The sequence below is a fragment of the Leopardus geoffroyi genome, chromosome B3 (assembly GCF_018350155.1).
Source record: "Leopardus geoffroyi isolate Oge1 chromosome B3, O.geoffroyi_Oge1_pat1.0, whole genome shotgun sequence".
Classification (NCBI taxonomy): Eukaryota; Metazoa; Chordata; class Mammalia; order Carnivora; family Felidae; genus Leopardus; species Leopardus geoffroyi.
The window spans coordinates 116,934,998-116,954,701 of NC_059337.1; the positions used below are offsets into that span (position 1 = coordinate 116,934,998).

The 19,704-nt window shown below is 39.0% G+C and overlaps 1 protein-coding gene across 17 annotated transcripts in view; it reads left to right on the plus strand.

The window, feature by feature from the left end:
• Positions 1-19,704, plus strand: part of SIPA1L1 (signal induced proliferation associated 1 like 1) — a 482,475-nt gene that overhangs the window by 179,835 nt on the left and 282,936 nt on the right. For 15 of the 17 annotated variants that reach the window (XM_045451411.1, XM_045451407.1, XM_045451426.1 and 12 more), the window contains one exon: positions 19,192-19,258. The exons of 1 other annotated variant lie outside the window; for it this stretch is intronic. The gene's annotated coding sequence lies outside the window, so the exon portion shown is untranslated. Of the gene's footprint in view, positions 1-887; positions 979-19,191; positions 19,259-19,704 lie in introns of all 17 variants that reach the window. One more of the 17 variants, XM_045451408.1, reaches the window with a different exon arrangement.

Consider the following 19,704-nt stretch of genomic DNA (forward strand, 5'->3'; position numbering starts at 1 on the left):
CTAAGAAAATCATAAGGAAAAGAAAATACATTTACAGTACTGTACTGTATTTATTGATAAAAATCCATGTATAAGTGGATCTGCACTGTTCAAACCTGTGTTATTCAAGGATCAACTGTAGACTTCTAATATTGTCAATAAAGTAGATTTAACGTAATAACAAAGAAAAGTAATCTTAATTTTGGCAATTGCCTGAAATTGCCAGGCACAGAATATATGCAGGTTGTTTTGTTTTGTGTTTCCAGAGGCCAGTCCCCTCGTTGAATTTTAGATAGGCCCATGCTACGATTGTTAATTCCTCCAACATGACGTAATGAGCCAGGCCTTGGATTGACATTTTAAAATGATTCAAGAGCTGTCCTGCTGTGGACTGCACTAGGATTCCTTTCACTAAGACCCCTCCCTTGGACTTTATCCCTAAGAACCAGACTGTGTGAGCACCAGGGTCATTTCCTGTGGCCCAGTGTGTGGAGAGATTTATATTTATTAAGTACCAATTATGTGCTAGGTATTTGCTGGGTACTCTGTATATATTATTTCAGTTAAGCTTTTTACAACTTGAAGATTAAAGAATTAGTCTCTGCATTTCAGTCATGGAGTAGTAACTTGTCCAGGGACCCACTAAAGGTAATTACGTCTGAAACTTGGCGGAGCCCATGCTTTTTCCACTCTACTGTGATAAGCTGTACTTGGGGAAGGGAACACAGTGGCTTAGAGAACATTTCCTGTTCCCTTTCCCCTAAGCTGCTGGGATCTCTTTTGGTATACATGAGCTAGGCCAACATGATTATTAAGAACAATTATTCATTGATAAACCAGCCATCTAGTCATCCATCCATTCATCCATGCATCTAACAGTTATTTATTGAGTACCTATTGTGTGCCAGGTGCTGTGTGAGAACCTGCAGATATGCTGGTTACCAAGTCCTCTCTGCCTTCATGAAGCTTATACTCGATTATCCAAAGACTCATTATACAGTGAGTATGGGGGTGGGAGAGAGTGTCTGGATTTCTCAGCCCGATATCAGTCTCATAGGAGGCCCTTAACAAGTGTGTTTCTTCAACGTTTATTTATTTTTGGGACAGAGAGAGACAGAGCATGAACGGGGGAGGGGCAGAGAGAGAGGGAGACACAGAATCGGAAACAGGCTCCAGGCTCTGAGCCATCAGCCCAGAGCCTGACGCGGGGCTCGAACTCCCGGACCGCGAGATCGTGACCTGGCTGAAGTCGGACGCTTAACCGACTGCGCCACCCAGGTGCCCCAACAAGTGTGTTTCTTTTGCCCCCTTTCTTTTTACCTAATTTTTATGTGCCTGGTCAAATATTATCTCTTGTTTGCTCATTTATGGTTGTACTTTGAATTGTTGACTTGGATTTGTGTGTTTTTGTCAGTTCATTCAAGATCAGTCTGTTAATCTTTAGGAACCAGCATGTTCCTCAAAGCGTTTCATCTAAGTGGTCAGTTACTCTCATTTTGAATATTAAGAATGCGGTATGGGGTACAAACTTTCAGTTATAAGACGAGTAAGTTCTGAGGGTCTAATGTATAACGTGGTGACTATAGTTGATTAACACTCTATTGTTTAATTGAGAAGTTTTTTTAAAAAAGAGGTAAATATGTGAAGTGATGGTTGTATTAATTAACCTGATGGGAGGAATCATTTCACAGTGTATACATACATCAAATCATCATGTGGTCCACTGTAAATATCTTACAATTTTGTCTCTTACACCTCAAAGCTGGAAAAAAAAGGCGGCATGATAAAAATGGTGTGATTTTTTTTTTTTTTTTTTTTTTTTTTTTTTTTTTTTGCTGAAATGTTAGCTCTTTACTTCTTGTATAGACAATAATCCTAACTACATTGTATATACAAACTTCTATACTGTTTTCAGTATCATTGTTAATAATTTACCATATGTTATATTACGTGTCATTTTAAAAGGTTTATTATATTTTACAAGGTGAGATAATGAGTTAATGCCAAAACTCATTAACTGGAGCATGAAACTGAAGATTCTGTTAGGAAATTCATTGAGCAAATGTTATTTATTACAGAGAATCTTGAGTTAATCTTATTTTTGTAAGGTTTCTTCTGTAGGTTATTTTGTATCTCTTGATAAATTTAAATTATCTACTGATAGATGTTCAAGTTAAGCTAGATGGACAAATGTCATAATGCCCATTTAGAGCTGACTGTTTCCTGAACTGGTCTCTGTGTGGCTGATGGATGGTTTCAGACTATGTTGAAGATAAATATTAATAACCTCAAAGATCACTTGAATGTAACTTTGACCGAGATGTTATTTTTGAGAACAGTGTAGTTCATTGTATGGTGGTGCAGTTTCTTATTTTGACTTTGATTCCATTTTTCTCAGTCATCACATCTCATTGTTTTCCAGGCGGTCTCTCCCAAACTCATTGATTGCTCTGTTCCCACTCTCCTGGAAAATTGCCGCAGCCTTGTTACTGGTATTTCTTTATTCGTCACCCTTCCTCTTTCAGGCTCTCTTCCACATTACTGTTGAAGTTTCTTGGGGGGAGAAGAAAAAAATATGTATATGCACGTGTGTTTGCACACATACAGAAAGGCACATTTGGTTCTGATTGTGACAATCCCTCATGAACCTTCGGTAGTTCCTCATTTCCTTGTTGCCTACAGGCAGGCAGAGCTCCTTAGCTGGTTGTTTAGAAACTTCGTGGGGTGGTTCCAGCTTTCCACCACTGACCCCTGAGTCCTTCTTCTTGCCTTTCCAGTTGGTGCCAGCCAATGAATTACTTTCTTTGCAGTTTGGTTGTTAGTGGTGCTTTGTTGGCATTATTTGCCATGTATGGTATTCAGACTTTCTTTTGTCCAGGTAGCCTTTTAAATGTAAAAGCCTCTATTTCCTGTTGTTTGAACACCTCACACAGGGACATGAGGAGGGAATTCTCCAACTAAGGTAGCAGAGTTTGCTTTCTGTGCTTTATAAGGTGTGAAAATTTCCCACATAGATTATCTTTTTTTTTTCTTGAAAGTCTTATGGCCTAAATGGAATTAAATAACTGAAATTTAATGTTAGTTTTTTAGAATAACTTGTTGAAGGCCGTTATTTTCCAATTTAGGCACTTTTTGGAAGTTCTAAACTATTTCTCTACTATTATGTTTTTCAAATTCATCATTAGAATTGTAGCATTTTCTTTTGCAATAATATTTATTTGTAACTATGTGAGGTGATGGATGTTAACTAAAATTATCATGCTGATCATTTTGTAATATATACACATATCACATCATTAATGTTGTACCTCTTAAACTAATACTATGTTATATAGGTCAGTTAGATTTCAATAAAACTGGGGGTAAAAACCAAACACACGCAGTCACTCTGCTAGCCTACCTCTCCATGTACAATGAAAATGATCACAAAACTTCATAAGGCATTAGCACCAACACGGATTTAAAAAAAAAAAAAAAAAAGCTTCAGTGGCCTGATAGAATTGCAAGTCATTCCTAGTTCATCTGAATGCTTCTCTGTATCTGAAGGTGAGTATTCACACTACAGTGACAACTGACATGCCCTGTGCCTATAACTGACACTACTAGGATGATGAGATTTACTAGTCATCTTTGTAATCATGTGATGATCGATCCCACACAAGTGCACCGATGCCAGAAATGGTGGTGAGGGAGGGATCTGGGTCCCTGGCTATGAGGCCAAAGCTAGAGAAGACACTGAATGGATAGTAAAGCCAATCCATGTCCTGTGGCTCTCAGGGACAATTTCCATATAGTCTTTAGAATTTAAGTGTTTCTTTGTATGAAATTTAATATTTAAAATGTGTTTCCACAATTTATACTTTTTGTTTATTCAAAAGTCATGTGCATTGTAGCCTTTTCTGTCTTTCTTCTGTTTCGTCCCCCTAATTGCTTTTCCTCTCTCTTTCTCTTGACCATTGGAAACTTATTTGTTCTTCCTTGATCCCATTGAGTTGATCTTACCAGTTTTATGTTCTTCTGCCATTTCTTGAAGTTGTACCTACCAACACTTTGGTTTTTACATGCCCTTCACCATGAGTTGGCTTGTAAACTTTTTGAGAGGAAAGTCTGCTGCTGGATCTTTGGAGCTCTGCAGGTTTTTGCTCAGAGCCTTATATCTAATTGACGTTTGAGAAGTGTTTGAATTATAGGGGTGCCTGGGTGGCTCAGTGGGTTGGGCATCTGACTTCAGCTCAGGTCATGATCTCACAGTTTGTGGGTTCAAGCCCTGTGTCAAGCTCTGTGCTGACAGCTCAGAGCCTGGAACCTGCTTCGGGTTCTGTGTCTCCCTCTCAATCTGCCCCTTCCCTGCTTATGCTATGTCTCCCTCTTAAAAATGAATAAACATTAAAAGCAATTTTTTTTAAAGTGTTTGAATTATACAAGGGAGGAAACAATCAGCAAAACTAAAAGACAACCTACTGAATGGGAGAAGATATTTATAAATGATGTATTTGTAAAGGGTTACTTTACAAAATATATAAAGACCTTAACTCAACATCAAAAGACGCCAAATAATCCTGTTGAAAAATGGTCAGAAGACATAAAGAGACATTTCTTCAAAGAAGGCATACAGATGGACAACAGACAGATGAAGAGATGCTTAATATCACTAATCATCAGGGAGATGCAAATCAAAAAGTACAGTAAGGTCTCCCCTGACACCTGTCGCAATGCCTAAGATCAAAAACACAAGAAACAAGTGTTGGTGAGAATGTAAACTGATACAGCCATGGTGGAAAACAGTGTGGAGCTTCCTCAAAAAATTAAAAATAGAATTACCATATGATCCAGTAATTTCACTATTGGGTATTTATCCAAAGAATATGAAAACACTAATTTGAAAAGATACATGCACCCCTATGTTTATTGCAGCGTTATTTACAATAGGCAAACTGTGGAAGCAGCCCAAGTGTCCATCAACTGATGAATGGATAAAGAAGTGATACATATATAATGGGGTATTACTCAGCCATAAAGAAGAATGAAATCTTGCCATTTGCAACAACGCGGATGGATCTAGAGAGTATAATGCTAAGCACAATAAGTCAGAGAAAGGCAAATACCGTATGATCTCACTCATATGTAGAATTTAAGAAAACAAACAAGCAAAGGAAAAAGAAGAGAGAGACAAACCACTATAGAGAACAAACCGATGGTTACCGGAGGGGAGGTGGGTAGGGTATGGGTGAAAGAGGTGGTGGGGATTAAGAGCACTCTTATCATGATGAGTCCTGGGTAATGTGTGGAAGTGTAGAATCACCGTATTGTATCTCTGAAACTAATATAACACGGTATATTAACTTCACTGGGATTAAAATTTAAAAAAAGTGTTTGGCTTAAAGTAAATACTTTTACTTTTTTTTTTTTTTTAAGTTTATTCATTTATTTTGAGAGAGAGTGCGAGCATGAGTGGAGGAGAGGGAGAGGGAGAGAGAATATCCCAAGCAGGTTCTGCACTGTCAGCATGGAGCCCGATGTGGGGCTTGAACTCACAGACCGTGAGTTCATGACCTGAGCCGAAACCAAGAATTGGATGCTTTACCGACTGAGCCACCCAGGTGCCCCTAAGTAAATATTTGCTCTTAAATACAGCAAATAATTACACCTCAATTAAGATCTGACTTGCTTGGTTGGTGAAGGTACAGATGGATGTTGGCCTTCACGGAGACCATGGCAAGCATAAGAGTCATTTTTGAGAGTGAGGAAACACGTAGTTGAAACTCCTTTGTCATTTACCTCAAACCAGCCTGTGGTGCTTGTAATGTGTTCCTTTATGCATTCAAGTCCTGCGTCAACTATGAACTTCCGCTTTTCTAGTTTGTTTCATTATTAACTGGATGTTTCTTAAATTCTAATGAAGGGAAGAGGAGGGCAGTTGATTATCTAGTTGCATTATCCACCCCATCTGTTTCCTGTGTGTGACAGCAATTTCCACTTAGCGTCTTTGCCCATGCGGTCAAAAGTACCATACAAATGTGATTCTGGTTCTTTTAGTGAGAAGTTAACTCAACTCTGTAAAGATCTGTTTTCTTTTTTCAGGCCTCAAGCGTGTCATTAATATATCTTCTTGTCACTTTAATATACCAAAAGTGACTTTTCTGGTGTGAAGAGTAGGTGGCATACTTTGTAAGGTGTCTGGAGCCTGTGCTTTCCTGGGGGGGATTAGGACTCTCTGTTCTGAAACTATGCTATTTTGAGAGGTAAACCTATTATTTCCCTTTTGGAAATGGATTAAAGGTGTACACACAGAACATCTCAGGCTTGATGACTTGTTTGGCATCATTGCATAAATAAAGTTTTTAATTTTTTTGTTCTCTCATGTGGCAGTTTTTCTGAACTCATGCTTTGTTTGCAAAAGAGCAAACTAAATATTAGAGATTGTTTAGTATTCATGTCAGCGTTGGTTTCCTTGGGTGGTAAAATGTCACAAGTGGAGTTGGAGGGATGTTGAGATGGTGTGTGTGTGTTTTAATGAATACAGGTACACTAAGAGGAATGTGTGTTGTATTGATTTACAAATATTAAGCCTTATTACTTTTTCATTTAAAAATATTTCAAGTAGACTGGAAAGGGTAGAGAATTATATAATACCTTCCAGCTTCATTAGATCTTAACATTCTGCCTATTTGTTTGAGATCATAAAATATTTTGGAAAAAGTTGAAGTTCCCCCTTTCTCCCTCCTTCTCCCATACTATTTTCTTCATTGGAATGCACATTGTGTGATGGCTTTGAAAATAAATATTATATTTCTATCAGTTTACCCAGTGAGTAGTTGAGTGGTGGTTTCCATTAGGGAAATGAAATGTACCACCTCCCACTCTCAGTTTATGGTTCTGTTGCTTCTGAAGAGGTTTTATGGAGATGATGTGGGGTCAGTGCACATGAGGTGGAGCGTGTATATTTCGCAAAGTAAGTGTGGTGAAATGTGGGCCGTTTACGTTTTGGTTAGTTTTTTAGGTCACATGACATATCAGAGTTCCCAAGTCATTTCTTCAGATTAACTCTAAATTTGCTCGAATGCCTGGACAGTCACTACAACGGACTGTTGTCCATGAAGGTTCTGTACTGTGGTTGCCGAGGGTGTTTTTCTTGAGTTCTGTGACCTTGGTTGGTTTTGGTAATTTTCTTCCAAGCATTTCATCCAACTGAGGGAATTCTGAATATGTCTCTTTCACTTAATTTCTTTTTTGGGGGGGGGAGGGGCGGTAAGTATGATACAAAAATCAAAAAACTATTTTTCCTTCATGCTACCAGCGTCTGTGTGATTTAGTTCTGTGGCATGGTTTTCATTGTTGTTCACCTTTTGTTCAGTTCTGGAGGTATGTTAAACTTGATCCATGTTTTCTAATCAAAATTTAGTTTTGACTGGTTCTGGAGAACAGAGGGAAAACAATCTAAAATGTAGGGTTTTTTTTGTGTGTGTTTTACCTTTGTGTAAGTTATATATCACATTTAAGGAAAAACTAGAAAAACAAATTAAAAAAAATTACCAGTGAAACTATCATTCATAGATAATAATATTTTGTCCTACCTTTCCATTTTTTCTGAAAAATACAGTTTATAAAATACATTTTTTATAAAATACGTACTTTAGCATATTTTACATATTTATAAAATCTGTATATTAACACTTCACATTTACAAAATACATATTTTAACATACTTTACAGTTTATATGTGTATTTTCATGTAGTATTATAAACAGTAAATTCATAATTTATAAATCCTAAATTATAATTATTCCAAATACCGTAAGGGGAGGCTATATAATACAGTAGTAGAAACACAGGCCTTGTTTCAAACGGACTTCGGTTTGGGTTCCTGCTCGTTCCTACTATTAAGTGAGCGGTGTTACCTCAGCAGTTATTGAAGTACTCTGTTTCCTCAAACGAAGAAAACGTGGCTCATGATAACCACCTTGCAGGGTTATTTTAGAGATTAAATGAAATAATGAATGTAAAGCTCATTCCTCCATATTGTGCCAGGAACATAGTACATATTAACTGTTACTGTTGGAGGTTATACAGCATAAAAAGAGCAAGAATATTGGGAAAGGATCGATCGTCTTGGGTTTAAATTTCAGTGCCATCACTTCTTAATTTGTTTTGGGCAAGATTTACAACTTCACTGATCCTTGCTTGTATCTGCTAGGATTGTTGTATTGATTGTATGAGACAGAGACTGTTACGTGACTGGCATATTGCAGACACTCAAATAGCAACTAGCATTAGTATTATTAATAAGGGGAATTGCTTAATTGAAAGAGAGGTTTCGACATTGTCTATTTAAATTAATTCAAGGCAGAAACTTCTAGATGCGCTGGATTTTGTTCCCACTTGTACTTACTGAGGGCTGTGTGAATAGTTTGATGACTGCTGCTGCCTCTTTCCCCCCAAATTTGGGAGTGGGTGGCCATCATGAAAATAACACGTAAGGAAGCAGTTTCTGTGTAATGAAAAACTACCACATATAATTGTATACGTGTACTGAAATATATGTATGCCTCTTCGTGTTTGTCACGTGTAGATTGTAGATCATCTGCTTCTATCCTCTCAACCTGCATATCTTTCTTAGCTCCCAGGAGCCTTCCCGTGTACTCTCCCTCATTTTCATACTTGACTTTAATATTTAGAAGCACCAGTTCGTGTTATTCCTCCTTTTTACTCTCACAATGTACCTCTTTTAGTTATTTACATGTGTGTGTATTGAATTTGAGAAAGGTCATGTGAAAGCAATCTTGATCATACTGTTCTCATATTCCACCTTATTTCCTTTGTAATGAATGTTGCCTGCACCCTCCTTTTTATCAATTTGTATGTTATCCTTTTATATCATAGAAGCAGTTTCCCTTTTAATTAATTTCTGTGTAATCGCGTGGTCAGGTTATGGAGGATGAGCTGGTTGGTGAACTCAACGCCATGTGTGTGGCTTGTCTGAGTTGACTGCCCCTGTCAGTGGTCAGGTTGCCAGCCCTCTGTTTATACTTCAGGATGGTCACTCTGTTTCCTCTTGTTGGCTGCCTGGAGCATTAATTCCAAAGGCGCTCTTTTTATTACAAATGTAAGATGAAGCTTCCTTTCCCTTCACTACGCATGTGTACACACACACACACACACACACACACACACACACACACACAGATTACCACACACACCGCCTTGCAGTAAAGAGGCTGCATTTGGTTTCACATGAAGTCAGTAAAAAGAAACAAATTAATAAATTGATAAATTTTGCCAGAAGGCTGAAAATTCCTGTTTTGGAGACTGGTGTTCAGTGGTGTAAATATAGTCTAAAATTTTTCTAAATTGGCATTTGAGTGACTTGCTTAAAAAATAAGTAGAAAACATTCTTTTAATATTCTGGGATTGGGAACAGGTAAAGGTGACTCACCTTTTATCTGAAAGTTTTTAAAGCATGTACAAAGGGTATTTAAAGGGAAAATACTGTTCCTCAAGTTTATTAAAGAACTAACCAATTTCTGATTTCATTTAAAGTTGTACACTTTTAAGTTACATTTTAATTTTCGTAATAGTATTACCCTCATAGTAAAGGGCCTAGTATATTCTTATTGAATGAATGACTATCCCATGACTATTAACTATTGATTTGTTGCTGGTTTTGTTTTTGTTTTTGATTTGTTACTGGTTTTAAGTTATGTTTAGCATTTGCAAGGGCTTCCAGATAGATTCCATCATTTACAATAATCTTGTGAGTTAGGCAGGAGAAGAATTTTCTTCATCTTGCAGGGAATTTAATAGAATTGCTCAAGTGCCACTAAATGATGACTCCAGGGTTTGAATTTAGGACTTCTAGCTTCTGATTTTATGCTTTTTGCTCAGTGCTGATGTGGAAATATTTTAGCACTTTGTAGTGTAGTACTTGTTCACTCATTCAACAGAGTTTTGTTGAGGGCACAAATTTTAAGTTCTGGGCCTTTGTGGATGAATGTAAAGACAAGGATTTTACCTTTAAAGAAGACTGTTAGTAAATAAATAAGTGGATAAGGTTAATTATTATGCCTATAATAATAATGATTGGTACATAGTATGTGCCCAGTAAATGTTTACTGACTGAATGAATAAGTGAGAAAAGTGACAAAAAGAAGAATAAACAGGGAGTGTAGGGTCTTGTATAGATAGATTGACACGAGAAGATATTTCTGAGGAAGTGACATCTAAGGGAAAGAACATTTCTGGACAAAAGGAAAGCATATGCAAAGGTCCTGAGGCAGAAAAGAACTTGACTTACCTGATGACACCAAAGGTGGCAGTGGAGCTACAGCCATAGTAAGCTAGAGAGACAGGAGTTCCACATGAATTGAAGAGAAACAGATTGATTGTGTAGGGCCTTATAGGCCATGGTAAGAAATTTGGCTTTTATTCTAACGTTGGGAGACAATTTTCCATGTATCTTGTGTTTCTGCATTGACTACTTTTGTTTTGGACTCTCTTTTTAGGGATGATTTATATAGTCAGTAGCCTTGGAAGATACCCTCCAGGGCAGAGATCAGGTACACTTATTGTCTGTATGATCAAGATAGTATCTTCTTCTGGGGTAAAGGTCAGGCAGGTGTACTGCCCATTATAAAAGATTTGGGTTCATTAAGCTCAGGGTTACTCTCCTGTAACACAGCACACTGCTGTGCAAGTGTCGCCTGGTGGGAATTCGGCCTTAAGGGACTGGCACCAAAAATGCTGGTACTCTGACTGCTGCTATTGCTGTGAGTAATCAAGTCCTTTGTCTCTCTGACCCAAGCATCTCATGTCCTCCGTGGTATTCATACACCTGTGACAGTCTAACATGTTAGCTTGGAAATTAGAGTAAAATCTTACCTGTTTCACACTTCTTGACATCTCAGGATATGGAAAGCCACTGGTAGGTTTTCAGCAGGGGAATAACATTATGCAGTTTAACCTTTTAAAAAGTCAGTCTGACTACACTGTGGAAAATGATCGTGGGTGGAAATTAATGAGGAGTCTGGGGCAGTTGTCTAGTTGAGAGATAAGAGTGGCTTGGACTAGTGTGTTGCCAGTGGATACAGACAGGAGGGAAGGGTTCAAGGTGGCCTTCAGGAGGTAGAATTTACAGGACTCAACAGAATGGATATGGGCTGTGGAATGGACAATGAATCTTAGGTTTTTGTCTCAGACAAATGGGTACATAGAAGTGATTTTGAGTTGGAGAAGCCTCAAGATGAGGCTAATAAGCTTGCAAAAGGACTTATTTCTAACTGTTACATTCTGAATTGCAGGAAGGAAGAATTCATAGTTTGTACAACTTGAGATCAGAGAACCATTGGTATATACTTTCCGGGGGAAGAACATTTTTCTTGTGTCTTCATGGGTTGTCAAATCCACTAATGTTAAGAAATTCAAGTCTTGCAGTCCCTTGATAAGTGGGTTGTCTCAATAACACTAAATTAGATTAGCTTGGGAGGATTTATTTCTTCCATAGCCATATTGACTTTTGCCCCAAATTCATTATCTGGGAGTTTACAAGAAAAATCTTTCATATGTTTCAGGATGTTCCCCTTTTCATCATTAAACTAATACATTTTTTTTCGTATTTATTTTTTAGATTTTAAATTTCTTTTAAAGCTGGGATGTTGTCCCTAAATTCTCAGGAATGATTACTGCTTGTCTTGTGATCATGTAAGCTTAATACAGTAGGATGAAAGAAATACGTGCCTATGGATTAATTTATTCTTTTTGTTATTTTCATTTAGAAATACCTCAGGATAACTTCTTGTCTTTAAAGAAAATTTTTTTTAAATGTTTATTTATTTTTGAGACAATGCGAGAGACAGAGTGTGAGCAGGGGAGGGGCAGACAGAGGGAGACACACAATCTGAAGCAGGCTCCAGGCTCTGAGCTGTCAGCTCAGAGCCCGAACTCATGAGCTGTGAGATCATGACCGGAGCTGAAGTTGGACACTTAACCGACTGAGCCACTCAGGCGCCCCACTTCTTGTCTTTTTAGTACCAGATGCTGATTTCAACAGCACCTGATTGCTTTTCATAAAGAAAGTAACTTAAAAGCCTAAAAAAGAAAGAAAGAAAGAAAGAAAGAAAGAAAGAGAAAGAAAGAAGGAAAGAAAGAAAGAAAAAAGAAAGAAAGCGAGTCTAGGCCCTATGGAGGTGTGTTAAATGCCTTCCTTTTTTATCTAATGAGGTTTATCCTTCTGTGTGCTTCTCACATACTTACTGTCTTTCCAGGATCATTTTGGGTTTCTTAACCTTTATGTATTATAGACAGTTTCAGGCTACAGCATGAAGTTGCTGTTACTTTTGAATTCTTTTTGCACCATTTTACACATGTGCTTTGTTTTCTTTTGTTGTGTAGTATTTGGTTTAGTCTGTGGCCTAGGTCTAGATTTCTTTGGAAAGAAAAGGAAAGGGAAGATAGACTTTTTTTTTTTTTTTTTTTTTTTTTTTTTGGCGGTGGTGGGGGAGGTATGGGGAGGAGTCTAGACTTAAAATTACTTCTGATTTGGTTTATACTCCACCCCTTGGAAATCAACAGTGGGGAAACATATCCCATTGTAAAGACAGATAAATATAGAAAACTTGAACTAAGATCACAAAATCATTAGTGTCTATCATGAGACTTTTCTGGGTGGTATGAGTTGTTATTAATCACTAATAGACTCTGCAGATATTTCTACCAGAAGTGCAGTTAGATTGCAGTTATTTCTGACTTTTTGAGAAGACAAATATGCTCTTTTTCTTTTCTTCTTATGGGGTTCCATTTTTTTGGATTTTAGCAATTTTAAAACACCCCCAGGTAGCAGAGCAGGATTTAAACCTACTGGGATGTCTCGTCTTTCCTTCAGAGTATTGTTGCTCTGCCTCAGTATCCCATTATACACATTCTTTTTTTTTTTTTTTTAATTTTTTTTTTTTCAACGTTTATTTATTTTTGGGACAGAGAGAGACAGAGCATGAATGGGGGAGGGGCAGAGAGAGAGGGAGACACAGAATCGGAAACAGGCTCCAGGCTCTGAGCCATCAGCCCAGAGCCCGACGCGGGGCTCGAACTCCCGGACCACGAGATCGTGACCTGGCTGAAGTCGGACGCTCAACCGACTGCGCCACCCAGGCGCCCCCCATTATACACATTCTTTAAAAGTGCTCAACATTTTATTACTTATTTCATGTTTCATGCATTGTGCTAAGTGATTTGTCATTTTGCCCCGTTTGGTATATGTTTGGAACTTCATGAATGGCTTGCTGGTCTTCTCTCCTTTGTTTCCTGATTTCAAAACAAAACACTTAGTATTAAGATTTTACCAGGGCTCTCTGAGAGGAGATTTTATTTGGTGACTTAACTGAGCCAGAATTTGTAGCCTATATGGAATATAATAGAAACTCTCCCTAAAGGATTGTTTATGTTGTTCACATAGTCTCAGTATGGCCCAGGTTTGTGCCTCTGCCCTCTTTCCTTGCCCTTAGGAAGATTTTTATCTCCTCCCCCACCCCCTGGTTTTGGACCTAGACTTGCCCGTACCCTAAATAGCATTCTAGAAATGGTTCAGAGGCACAGAGGAATCTTAGCCTTAGAACCATAGCTCCATCTGTCCTGCCTATCTTTCTTCTGTTTGAGGAATAGTCGAGGGAAAAGAGGGTTCAAGTCAGACGTGGGTTTGTGTCTGAACTCTTGCTTGTTGGTTGTGTGACCATAGGAAACGCGCTTAATCTTTCTAGACCCCAGATCTTAAAGGTAAAATTGAGACTGTGCTAATGGCCTCCTCATGGTTTAGTGAGGCTTAGTTGTGGGTCAAGGAACTTGTGCTTAGGACTGGCAGGTGCTCACTAAGCACTAGAACCTGATCAGCACTTTGAAGCTACTGGGTTCCTCTGTGAGTCCATCCTTCTGCCTTGCCCTGGAGGGACTACTGTCCTGAGTTTGATGTTCAGCATTCCCTTGCTTTAAAAAATGAATATATCTGTAAACAGTATATTTTTAGCTTTGCCTGTTTGGGCTTTGCCAAAATGGAATCATATTATATATAGTCTGTCATAACATTTTTGTCTCTCTGGGCTTCTCCTTTACTGGTCCTTTAGTTAGAGAGAAGGCTTTTCTGATACTAGGTCAGAGTTAGGGGTAGCATTCAATGACATGGGGGGATGAATCCAGTAAGGAAAAGTGAGGTTAATGAGAGCCAGGTTTAGGACTGTTACAGGGAAGGGAAAGGGAAAAGCTAGAAAGACGCTGTGCTTGGATAGGAATTCAGGGCATCTGGATGAACTCCTGGTCTGCAGTATACATAGATATAGAAAGAAATGACGAAAAACAAAACAGACCAAACAAAACAAATAATGAAGGAAGTGTGTGCATGTTCTTCTGTTCTCCTGGATGACCAGGGAACAGCAATAACCCAGTTGCAGTAAGCACACCCAGATCTTGGCTTTTCTGAATACCATTTTTTCCTCCCACTAGAATGGTAGGAATTATTAGACTAGAAAATCACTTTTTGGCAGCTGTCATAAAATAATTTGGCCAAGAATTATCATTGGACACAAATATCGGGTGAACATTTGTTGGTAGGATATTTATATAGTCTGAAAGTATCCTCTCACAAAGTACTTAGAAATTACAAAGGAAAAAGAGTTAACTTTTCAGTGGCAATCTGGTAGATGCCCCCTAAGTCAAGTTCATGATACAAGTTCACGTTACCGTAAGGGAAAAAGATTAAAATAGCATACCACCTGGTAGGGTACAATGAGGGGAACTGTCTTCTTTGGTATCCGTGTTGAAAATTCATAACTGGAAGCTAATCGTAAGAAAGAATCAGATAAACCCAAATTAGGGAACATGCTACAAAAATGGCCTGGGATCTTCATAATTGTCAATGTCATGAAAGTCAAGGAACCTCTGAGGAATTCTAGATTGAAATGCACCAATGAAATGTGGGAACTGAGTGCAGCGTGAGATCCTGGATGGACTGGATCCTTTTACTAAAATGAACATTATTGGGATAATTGGAGAACGTTAAGATCTGGTCTGTGGGTTAGATGATGGTACCATATGATTTGGGTGATTTTCATGGCCATAATTATAGTTTTGTAGGAGAATGCCCTTCTACAGAGGAGTTGTTCCCTAAACTCTGTGGGGATGAGAGGCTATCATGTTGGCTACTTACTCTCAAGTGGTTCTGAGAAATAGTTATTTGTACTAAGTAGTCTTGCAAGTTTTTTTTGTAGGGTGGTCTGAGATTATTAAGCAGAATAGAACAAAAAGTTCCCTCTTGTTTGCAGTTAATTGTTAGCTTATCAGACAAATCATTTAAGGTTTAAGAGGTTTGCTTTCTCATGTTGCCTTGTCTTAACAGCTGTCCTACAGTGTTGCTTTCTGCCATATCTTACTTTGTCTTCTGGTGTACTGGTTTTAAAATGTTTACCATCATTTCATTAATATGTTGTTTTCCCTGCTCATTATTTATTGTGACAAACTCCTTTTTGTGGAAAGTATGATTTATAGAAATAGCGCCTTTTACTGTGTTATAATTCAGTGACAATACTGTTTTTAATTTTGACTTCCTTTGTGTTTTTGTTCTTTTATCCTCAATTTGCTGGTGAGCTATTCAAGCTTTCCTTTCCTTTTTTTTTTTTTTTTTTTCTCCCTCCACTGTATCTCCCTTAGTAGTGAGCATATTTCAGTAGGCTTTCAGTAAAAAAATGTTGGGCTGGTTGATTGTTACCTTAGCATTTAGAATTTCAGAAAGCATACAGGGTAAGGGGAATTGTATAGACAGAGTGGTGAATTTGATGCTGTACTAACCCGTATCTAGGCAGCTCATGTGAGTGGTTAGTCCCCAGAGGTTTGGGATTAAGCTTATTAGGACCAAGCTGGTCCTACTCTAAAAGTTCATGAAGTTTATCTGGCTCCTGGGTGGCTCATTCGGTTGAGCTCTGACTTTGGCTCAGGTCATGACCTCATGGTTTGTGGGGTCAAGCCCCACCTAGGGCTCTCTGCTGACAGTGCTGAGCCTGCTTGGGATTCTCTGTCTCCCTCTCTCTCTGCCTCTCCCCTGCTTGTGCTCTCACTCTCTCTGTCTCTCAAAAACATTAAAAACATTTTTAAAAGTTCATGAAGATTGGGATGCGACATGGTGGGGGAGAAGGTTAATTGTTAGACCAGCCTTTCTTCTCTGAAAACATTATGTGTAAGTTGTCTGTCTGTACAAAGAATCCTGGGTGAAAGGCCTTGATTGCCCTCTCCTACCCCTCTCTTTGGTGGAGCTGAAATCCATCATCAGGCTTGTTTTCCTTAGATTGGTTGGAGGACAAACTTGTCTTTAGCAGTTACACTAATTTTCATATTTCTCAGAATGATCAGGGAAAAAAAAAGCTTGAAAAAGCCCAGAGTGGTAGTTACCTTGCACTTAGTATACACCCACTCGTGCAGGCTTTTCTTCAGCATTTTGTTATTTTTTTTTCTTGCTGCTTTTACAGTGTAGGTGGCCTTCTCTAGATTGCTTTTGACAGGAAATTGAGCAACCTTTCTTTTTTGGAACAGAATATATTTTACTGGGGAGAGGGAAAAAAAATAAAGTGTTTATGTTTTGAAATTTAATTATGAATTTTTTATTTGAAGACTGATTTAAATCTCGAAACACAGAGGCTGGGTAAAATAAATTTCATATCGTGCGTTAATATTTCTGAACCTTCCCAGTAATTTTTCAACCTTCCTTTTTTTTTCCTTTCTGGTAGAAAGAAAGGAAGGCCTGAAAATCATTTCGCTTCATAAAGCAAAAAGTACTTTCCTTTGTTCTCTGAGCCACTGATGGGTGTCAAGAAATCCTCTCTGACCAGGTCATTAGTTTCTAGCTTTTGTCTGAGGCCGCCCTCCCCAGTTGTCTTCGTCCTCTAAGGGGGAGGTGTGATGGGCTCTGCACTGGCTTCACAGCATCTTGAATCTAGACTGTATGTTAGCCCTCCCTCTGGACAAGCACAGCGCTCAGTCCAGTTTCCTAATGGTTCGGCTAGTGCAGAGGTTCCCGGAGCACGGGTAGGGAGCTCCAGGTGGGAGCGCGGCTCCGACTCGGGTTCAGCCTACCCCGCCAACCCCCCCGGCCTGTGCTCTGGGGTTATGGATGCCAGTCTGCCCACCGCCCACCACTCATCCAGGTGCCCACTGCCTGTGGGGATTATGCTTCGAGTTTGATTTAGGTAGTTCCTCACAGCACCGGGGACTCAGAGGAAGAAATCAGTCTATAATTAGAATATAAACTCCTACACCACGTCAAGGAAATGTCCAGTTGGAATGCACTAATCCTCATGGAATCTTCCTAAGTGTGTTCATAGATGATATCCTTTTGTTTGAGTTTTCGACTCCACATGTTTGTTCATGTACCTAACTGGTGCAAATCAGTTGTCAGGTATGTCTCAGTTATGTAATTAGCTAGTTATGGCTCATTAATTAAGCTTGACAAAGCAAAGTATATGTTTTGAGTGTTACAGGTTTCTTTACCTATTCTGGGGGTGTGTTGTATGGGGCCAGTCATGTAAAAACTGCAAGTTTTAGCAACTGGGATAGATACTGAAAGATCTGTTATCAGTAAGTCTCATTTTGAATACAGTTAAAGTGGATTTTGAAGTACCTGCATATTTAGCTGAATAAAAGATGAGAGTCCTGCTATCTCGGGTGACAGGCTGGGAAGAGGAACTTTGTCCATCTTGTCTTTAGCAGGAATTGAGAATATCTGTGAGGGAAACTAAGTTCTGGTTCTGTTTGTTTGTTTGTTTGTTTGTTTGTTTGTTTATTTATTTTAGAGAGAGAGAGAGGAGGAGAGATAGTGCGAGTGGGGGAGAGGGGCAGAGGGAGAAGGAGAGAAAATCTTAAGGAGGTTCCATGCTCAGTGTGGAGCCCAGTGCAGGGCACAACCCCATGACCCTGGGATCCTGGCCTGAGCTGAAATTAAGAGTTGGACGCTTGGGGCGCCTGAGTAGCTGAGTTGGTTGAGCATCTGACTTTGGCTCAGGTCATGATCTTATGGTTTGTGGGTTCGAGCCCCAAGTTGGACTCTGTGCTGACAGCTCAGAGCCTGGAGCCTGTTTCAGATTCTGTGTCTCCCTCTCTCTCTCTCTCTCTGCCTTCCCCCGCTCGCACTGTCTCCCTCAAAAATAAATAAAAATTAAAAAAAAAAAGAGTTGGATGCTTAACTGACTGAGACACCCAGGCGCCCCAGTTCTGATTCTTTTTAGTCTTCTTACCTTCCGTTTTTTTTATATGCTTGGGAACAGACTTTTTGGGAGTTCACCTAGTTTGATGTAGTATTTCTCCTGAGTGAAAATTTAAAAATTAGTTCCTTGGAAGCTCTTAAGGACATGTTTACTCCGATTTATTTTAATATTTTTAGAATGGGTACATGTACTGCATGTTACTAATATGGGGCATGTATGAATCTTTTAACTAATAATAAGCTCACTAGTCACAGGAAATGTAGTGGGAGCTTATAACCTACCTGAAATGACCCGTGTGAGAATTGTAAAATTTCTAAATAATCAGAATGGTTGTTTGCTTTGGAACAGGGTTTGTCACCCTCAGTGCTGTTGTCACTTGGGGCTGGATAATTCTTCGGGGCGGGGGGGGGGGGGGCTGTCCTGTGCAGTGTAGGAGGGGTTAACAGCATCCTTGGCTTGCACCCATTGAATGCTGGTAGCATACGTCCTCTCCTTGCTGTGACGACCAAGAATATTTTCAGACATTGTAAGATAGCCCCTGCAGTACAAAATCACCCCCTGTTGAGAACCACTGGTTCGGAACAATTGCTCCCATAGGCACGTGACAGGCTGCTTACATGAAAATCACTTTGTTGGGGGCCTTCTTACCCATTCAGGTTCCTGAGTTTCTCCTCAGACTTCCTGACCAGATTATAGAGGCCCTGGATGGGCAATCTGCCTAGAGACTAAATAACTAGGTTTAAGAATTTGTTGTTTAAGTGGGAGTGGCTATTGGTTGGCTTACATTTAAATGTGTGTTGAGCTACACATAAAGAGATTTCCAGTTAAAGAAGGTTTTAGGAGTAGGGCATAGCCTTTCACAGTTACGATTTGATTTGTAGCTGTGATTTTTCCCCCCTTAATATTGTGAAGTACAATTGTATGTTTTTTCAGAGTTTGAAAAGAACTTTATTATATACTGAAGTTCATCATTATTTTAATCTAGGTTTTGAGAGAATACCTCAAGTTGGACTCAAACACAAGATTTACCGGTGACTTTGAAGTGGAATGAGGTGAGTTGGTGGCTTAGTCACAAAGTCACGTTGGGGGAAGGGCATATCACTCACACTTTCGTGCTTGGAAGACCTGCTACTTGTCGTGAAATTTGGACCCCTCAAGTGTGGATCCTCAGTTTTTTCCTCACCGGATTTTCCTACTTCATTGTGTGACCGCTGACAGGCAGAAATGGAAACGGAGAGGATGCGAGGCTCCTGTGTAGTTTTTACTCATTGATTTCTGAATTCAGCGTCGTCATCTTTGCAGATAAAATCGTTCAGGTTTTTTCCTGGATACTTAAATTAATAATAAGATGGCTTTTGTTACCTACTCATGTTCCCATTCCATAGTAAATACGTTTCAGAAAATCTCCCTTGGGTTTCTTAAAATGTGATGGGGGTTTATACCTCAACCCATGTTGTTAACTCTGGTACATTAGTGTATAATTTGGAAATTTTAATTT